This window comes from Netta rufina (assembly GCF_964035555.1).
Source record: "Netta rufina genome assembly, chromosome: 16".
Classification (NCBI taxonomy): Eukaryota; Metazoa; Chordata; class Aves; order Anseriformes; family Anatidae; genus Netta; species Netta rufina.
The window spans coordinates 13965708-13973746 of NC_140140.1; the positions used below are offsets into that span (position 1 = coordinate 13965708).

Sequence of the window (8039 nt, forward strand, 5' to 3'; positions counted from 1 at the left end):
AAGTGAAAAAAAATGTTGGTATGGCTCAGTTGATGCTGCTCCTAGCTAGAAGCCTGATCCCATTAGAAAATGATTTTTGCATCCCCATTTGTCAAAGATGACATCTGGGAAAGCAGCACTCTTTCTACTTCACAGCAACAGAAATAATCCCTTGTATCAGCAAGCATCACAAAAGCAGCTCAGAGGAAGTCAGTAGGGCAAAACCTACTTTGTACATAAACGAGCAGTTTCATTCTGACCATGGGCAAAAGGTACAATCCTTTGACCCTTAGAACAGCAGGAACTAAGTTCTGCACTAGCACTGGTAAAAGCCACGTAGGCACAAGGCTGCAGCAGTCCCCTCCATCAGCTCTTTCCACAAAGATGCAGGAGCAGACTACTTAAATGAGAAGCAACAGAAAGCAGATCATGCAACTGAGACATGTCCCCACTCCTCTGAGGAGGGACTGCTTGGTTCAGGCCTATCTCAAGGCTGGCACAGAGTCCCTGATGTTTGCAGGTGTACATCAACATGCACAACCTGACAAAAATCACATCCACGCTAAGAGAGTTCAGACTGTACGGGGCACCAACTTCCTCCAGAAGTTCAACTTCTATACGGTATATTTATTGTCATTTAAAATGTAACCACTGCTTACAGATTCTATTTACAGTATCTTCCCTTCTGAAAGGGGGAAATCACCTTTCAAAGTGAAAGGGGAATGTTATGACAGAAGGGATACAATGAGAGCAAAGAGCAAGAAAAGCAGCAGTCAGAAGGCTTAAGTCCAGATGTGGAGAAACTGATGTGAGCTCAACCCCCCACCCCCAACTGATTTACTATTTGTTTGACTTCTCTAGACACACCGCAGTTCAAGGTGAAAGTCCAGACATCCCTGGTAAATACATTTTATGCCAGTAAAAACTTTACATTTGAAGGATCACGTTAAAAACACAGTTTGCATAACATTTCAGTGTTTTGCTGATTATTAGACCTAAGGGTATAAAAACCAAGCAGAGACAATGCTGCAACAACTGCAGCACTTATCTGTAAATGCCTTGCTGGCTAGTTAAGTCCTAAATTAGTTGTAAGACCGTAACAAGCCTACCACCTTATAAAACCACAGTACTAGCAACTTCAAAGTGGCAGCAAAGAGCCAATACATTATTTCCCATTAAAAAACTAACACATTAATATGCTTTGTAGTTTCAGTGATGCCAATTCAGTAACATGTAACTCAGTGATACAGCCCTGCTCCTTAGAAATACCCCATCCCAATTTAACGATTGTCTACTCTTTGTTAAGACTGCATGAAGTAGTAATCAATCGAGGCAAATACAAACGTTGTGCTATGCAGCCACCTTAGGACAAAGCATCACCAGGATCCGGGCACATTTACAAGACAGCAAGCACCATCAGTATGCAGTGCTGACGCCAGTTACCTGGTATGCTTTAGAATTTCAACATTAACTGCATTTTTATTTATTTTTTAATTTCCAAAGATGCAGAAAAAAGTGTTCTATTTTCTTCCAGATTTTTCTTCCAAGAAAAATGAGACTGAAAACATTTATAAATGTCAAAAGATCACTTTTTCTACTTAAAGACATTGAAGAAATATACCAGACTGACAACAAACTTCCCTAGCAAACCAAACCACCTGGCAGCTTACTTCTTGAAATAATCGAGAACATGGATTTGTTACAAGAAGTCAAAGAAATAGCTTCCTTTAAAAACAACCACATATATTCACATGGTCTTTGCTCTTGTAACACAGAAATTAACCTTTCCAAATTAAAACATCTTCAGTCACTCATTACACAAACCCTCTCTATTGTGTCTGAAATGAGTTTACACACCAGCATCCTTTGTGATTTGTAGCCTAAAAAGGCAACTCACTTACCTTATGTGAGCCTCACAGGAAGGCCGTGGCCACAGCCTCACCTGAGGGATAACTGCACACACAGGACACCAACCCTGCACACGGGCAGTGAACGTGGGACCTCCTGGAAGTGTTGAGTTTAGCATGTATGCACAGAATCCTATTACCATGCACAAACAGTGGACTCTGATGCACAGTAAGACTTAGAAAAGACAACGAGCAACTCCACGGTATAAAATAGCTACCCCAAGCAAAAATAAAGAGCATGAAGTAGCCGCCCAGTTTGTGCGACAAAATACACAGACTTCAGACTAGAAAATAATTTTCCCCAGCAAAATATTTTTAAAAAAAATCTTGTATCGGATTGTACCATACAGGATCAGACAGTAAGAAAAAAGGCGATAAAAAAAGAAGGTATGGACCACTCAGTAATGTGGCAGAACAAGGACAGAACCAAGCATTACAAGTTTATTTTATTCTGAGTAAGTAGCAAAAATATGCTTCTTTCAATCAAAGTGAAGTTCCCACAGCTGAGTTCTTAAACAGCAATTTCTCATAGAAATATTCAAGGTGCTTTAGCATGAGTCCACCTGGCAAGCATGACATTTTTATTTAAGAAAAGACTGTGCTCATATCAACACCACGGACTTTCACTGTCACATTGCACCAGTCAGGGTCGTTAAGGGGTACAGTCCCCAGTTAACAGAGCAGTGCTGGCATAAGCTCCTCTCACCAAGGTAATTACACCATCAAGATTGTACTTTTGCCTGGACTTTTTCTGTTTACAGGGTGGAGCAGCAGGTGTGCACCATCCTGGTGCAGTGCAGCTTTATCAAGGTGGCTGCCCACATAACATAAAAGCTCTACCAAGGCACCAGCCCAGCTCCTTCCACGTAAAGGAGCAGTTTATCTTGGGAAGAAGCAAGACTGAAAGTTGCCTCAGACTCCCTGAATGAACAAAGTTTCATTAGCAAACAGATCCAAACTTAGGGGCTTACACAAGAGTTTCTGCCAGCGTAGCTCTGTTAAGAGCTGGGGAAAGAATGGGAACCAGCCATGGTACTGACCGAACTTTAGTAACAGCCAAACCTGAACTTCACGCACTTCACACATTCCACATCTTCTGAACTGAAGGCCCATAATCACGTTTGATAAACAGAATTCATATTTAGTTTAGGATTTCTGTATTTAATGATACATGAACTAATTTTCAGAGGAAAGAAGTACAGGCACCACTGGTATTTTTTTTATTTTTTTTTATTTTTTACCCCAGAGCTTCCCGGGTGTTTGAAAGACTTGGCAGAGACTTTATTGGCTTACTACCAGACTTGAGCTTTTTTACTACTCCTATAATACTCTCTGAAGCCTTAGTTAACATTAATATGTGAAAGCTAATCCCATATCTGACCTAACAATTAAAGTTTACCCAAATAAAATAAAATACAATTGAATTCTTTGGTCGGGTTCTTCTCTCAGGCTCTGAGCAGTATGAACAGAAATAGCAAGTTTTGCTGATTAAGAACCACTGTAAGCACAGTCCACGTAACCACTGTAAGCACATGCAGTGTAGGTAACTTTGCTCTTTTTCTACTTTTACATAAAAAGGGAGGAACCTTTTTGTGGTCAAAAAGCTTAGATTCCAAGAAAAAAAATTAACAATTGCTATAAAAGAAACCTTCTAAAGGCCCCACCCAGTACAAGCCACATTTATACACTACGGTCCTAAATTAGGCAACAGAAACATCAATTATAAACTTTGACTATAATTGGGAATTAGTCACTATACAATAATCTTTACCATTTTTTTCCCCAACACCTTGAATAGAAATATTTTACAAATACACACAGCTTATCTGCCTAACGTTCAATTTCTGTTACAAAACTTGACCTCTTCAGCAGCGCTGAAAACTATTTTCAGCAACTGCAAAGGAACCCAAAAGCCTTGGGAAGGTGATTCACACAGCCTGACACTCATCCAGCAAAGTGCTGGAGAAATCAGTTCTTTACCGTGACTTAAGAACGCCGGGTTGTGAAAAGTGAACAGCAACAGTTTATTCAGGCCAAGCCTATCAACCTTACAGTTCAACTCTTCAACATCCTGTAGCTTGTTTATTTTAAAACACACAATAATGTGATTTTAGAACTAATTTCAGCATGAACGCTTATATCGTACTTTATATTTCCTCTTCTTCAAGAGTTTTACATGAACTAGTAGAGTTAGGCAGGCTTTTTGTCAAGTTGAAACTGTTACCACACGAACTAGATACACATCCTAAAACATCACACGTAAAAAATATTAGTTTACAAATTAATATCTGTATCCTCTGGCATGTCTAATTATTGTTGTCAGCAGAACTGAATGGACAGAAATAGACTCCGAACAACTGCAGGATTACAATTTCTGACCCTATCAGCACAGCTGTTGAAGAAAAATCCTGCATTTTTTTTTACACTTTTTAAAACTATTAATTTGTAATAAGTGAGCTAAAATACAGTATCTGAAACCAGTTATCAATTTCATTCTCATTCCATCAAAAAGGGTTCATTATATGAAACAAATTAATTTCTCCCTCAAAATTCAGTGAAACACAGTAATTACAGCATACTGATTATGTTATGATAAATGCACTAGACTGTTCTATTCCCAATTTTGGTTAGGGTTTACTATGAGAACACACAACACACATTTATGGTTTTGTGTCTTAACTCCCTAACTAGAATTTTTAAGATATTTCTTAGCCTCAAAGTCTAACAATTCTGTTGACACTATCCCTCGTAAAACCTGTGAAGCCCTCACTTATTTCAGAAGCTGTATTAGATGAAAACAATAGCAATATAACCTTTAAAGCTTAATTGACATTGGACTAATTATCACCCTAAGGAATGGGCTTGAGAGCACACAAGAAAGCAACCAGTTCTTGCATAAACTGAATAAAATTTACTGATATTAAAATCTTTTCCTTAAACTTTCTGCCATGGTCCTACTAGCTGAGCACTACAGGAGACACTAGGCAGAAACTGTGCACCAGAAAGTAAAACCAGTGCAGACACATTATTACTTCCGTCAACTGGAAACCATCTAATCTTACTCTCGCTGAGTACAGCCCTGTCTTCTTTCATTTCTATCACTTCAATTTCATAATCTTTTAACTTAATCCCTGTAATCCTTCCCCTTCCTCCCTCTGCTGAGTGTTTCTGGCTGAAGTTTCAAGCTGCACAGAATTAAAAACCCACAGTTAAAAGTTACAACTATAAAGATATAAACTGAAATGAAATAATACAATCTATTTCCAGAAAATCTCGGCAGTGAAGTAGGATTAAGTAGAACAAAGATTATCTTTTGTTGAGTACATCACACACTAGAAAACTTACTCAATCTCATTTACTATTTTGGGCTCATACTGTTCTATTAGCATTGCTTTTAAGAGGTTTTTGTTGTTGTTGTTTAGCTTTTTTAATTAAAAAAAAAAAAAAAAACATGAAAAGCACTCTCTGAAACATTCTTTGAGTTGTATGTATTTTATACATGATCGGTCTTAAAAATCCATAATTACTTCAGTGTACGTAAATTTGCAGCAGAATATAGATGTCCCTTTAAAAAGAAAAACAGGAAATATGGAAAAAATATTTAAACTCTAGTCTTGAAATCAACAGTTACTAGATTTGCAAGTCATGTGGTCTCAAAGTAGGTTGAAGGCTAACATGAGCCTTTATTCTTCTACCAAAGTGCATTAAAAAGCCTTTATGTGCAATATGTTTCTGGAACTGTGAAGGGAAATTTTTTAAGGCCGAACTCTGAGCAGCTATTTTGAGCATACTTCTATATTTATACCTATAGAAAGTTCCAAATGTCAAAGAACGATAACGAGCGGCTGGCATATATAATAGAAGTGGAGCACAACCCAAAATATCTATTACAATTAGCACAGTGCATGCTACACTTGTACAGAAACTACACATTGTCATTTTTCATTGACCAGCAAGTCAACTGCTTAAACAGCTATGAGGTTTTGTTAGTTTTGTTTGCAGAAGTTTCAACAAGAAGCAGTTGAAGCTATACCAAGTCAAGTTACCCCTTACAATAAAAACCTGGTGTAAAACAGATTAAAAACAATGAGAGTTCTCACAAAATTAAGGAAAATGTAGTTGAATATCAGCAGCCAAAGAACTTGTTTAAATGAGGCTGTGATGATTAAGGATTGAAAAAGAGCTACTTCTGGAGTCTCATATAAATTATCCAGGAAATTTAAAAAAAAAAAAAAAAAAAAAAAAGGAATTTGGGAATGCTAAACACATCCTTTTATATCAAATAAAAGGAATTGGCATTTTTGCCTCCCTGAAGTTCCTAGAAAAAGGAAGATGTGAGAGCCCATCCAAAACAAACAAACAAGAAGTTACACTGTTTTTAATTACTGAACATACAGCATGAAGAGTGTGACATATAAACACTTAGTAACATAAAGATTGTAATGTCCTTTCCAAGATAAAAATGGAAAGCTAAAGATCTTCTTCACCTGCTATATACAGCCCAGTATAGCTATCCCACCCAATAAAGCTATCACTTGGAGGTATAAAACAAAAACTATATATTTGTTTAAAACAAAATTTGGTCGCAATCAAAGATTTGCTTTGTGCAAGCCAAATAAGCAGCTCTAAAACACCATCACCTCCAAGAGACAGTATTTAAGTACATTGGGGGGGGGGGGTATGGAAGGGTGAAGGAAATAGTTACTGACGATTAATTTATTGAACATTTAAGCCGGGAACGATTACCAGCAGCTAAAGATCCAACCCCTTCTCTCCCCAAAAAACGAGCTAATCGCCAGAGCGTGACCAAACTCAACTTTTCTGGTGTAACTCACCGCTGGGGAGCACGCCTCCGTCCCCGGGAGCGCAGCAGCACCGCGGGCAGGCCGTTTCGGTCCCACCCTGCGGGCCGGGCCCCGGGCTGGTTGCGGGTTCCTGGAGCCCCCCCCTGCACCGTTCCCCCCCCCCAATAAAAAAAAAAATAAATAAATAAAAATAAAAAAAAAAAAAATAAAAAAACAGCCCGGGAGACGCCGAAAGAGAACGGGCCGGCGGCTGGATCGCTCGTGACGTCAGGAAGCAGCTTGCTGGCGTCAGCTTGGGTGTGACGTCGATCGCCTCAGCTCACCACCGTCCTCTGCTCTCCTGTCCTGACCCGTCCCGTCCCGTCCCCGTCCCCAGCGGGGCTGCCCCCTTTCCAGCCCTCTCCGCCCGGCCAAAGCCGTCCTCTGCGCCCCGGCCCGCCCGGAGCCTGATGAGGCGGCTGCGGGGGATTTTTTCGCTTCCCCACCACGCAGTCGCCGACCTCCTGTGGAAGCTGGCCGCGTCCCCGGCGTGCCTGAACCCGAAGAGACCGCACAGCCCCGCCGGGCCCCCCCCCTCAGCCCGGCCCGGCCCTCCCCGCCCGCCCGCCTCCATTTTCTCGCCGAGCCCCACAAGGCGCCGAGGCCTGAGGAGGCGCCCTCCCCTCCCTCCCCCTTTTCTTTTTCCCCCCCGCGGCTCCTCCGCTTCTTTTCTCCTCCCCGTCCCGGTGCTTTTTAGCCGCTGGCTCCCCTCTCACTCACCGCGGGGAAGGGACGGGGCTCTCGCTGCCACCGCCGCCGCTGAGGGACTCAGCCGCGCCGCGCCGCCATTTCCTCCTCGCAACTGCTCCGGAGCAATGGGCGGGGGCCGCGCTCCTCCCCCTCCTACCATAGACACCGACATGGCGGCCAGCCGCCGCGCCTCGCTTTGCGCACGGCTCCCGGAGGACTCCGGGCTCTCGCCGGCTCCGCCTCACGGCGAGGAGCTGGGCGGGAAAAGCGCAGCCTCAGCGCCTCCTTCCCTACATGTTTACTGTCCCCTTATCTTTCCACAGCCCCTGCCCCTCATATTGCCCGTCCTCTCAGCTCCAGGATGCTCTGGGGTAGCCCCCTTCTCCTCAGCAGAAAAGTGTTGTGGGGAGAACATGGCTGCTGCTTGTCCTCATCAAAAACAGCCGGTGTCTTACCTCATGGGAATGGAGGATTTGTGCCCTGTTAGTGAGGACCCCAGTGCCAGTGCAAAACCGCACTAAATAGTCTTGCTTACAGTGACTTGCACTGCAAGGTCAGCTCTGTGACAGAATTTGTGTGGCAGAGGAGTTGGTGCCTTGTAGACTCAACTGCTACCAGC

General features: G+C 42.2%; 1 protein-coding gene across 1 annotated transcript in view; it reads right to left on the reverse strand.

Moving 5' to 3' along the window:
- Positions 1-7533, reverse strand: part of LOC311215459 (death-inducer obliterator 1-like) — a 53083-nt gene extending 45550 nt beyond the window's left edge. The window contains exon 1 of the mRNA XM_084296612.1: positions 7451-7533. The gene's annotated coding sequence lies outside the window, so the exon portion shown is untranslated. The remainder of the gene's footprint in view (positions 1-7450) is intronic.
- Between the last annotated feature and the right edge of the window lie 506 nt (positions 7534-8039).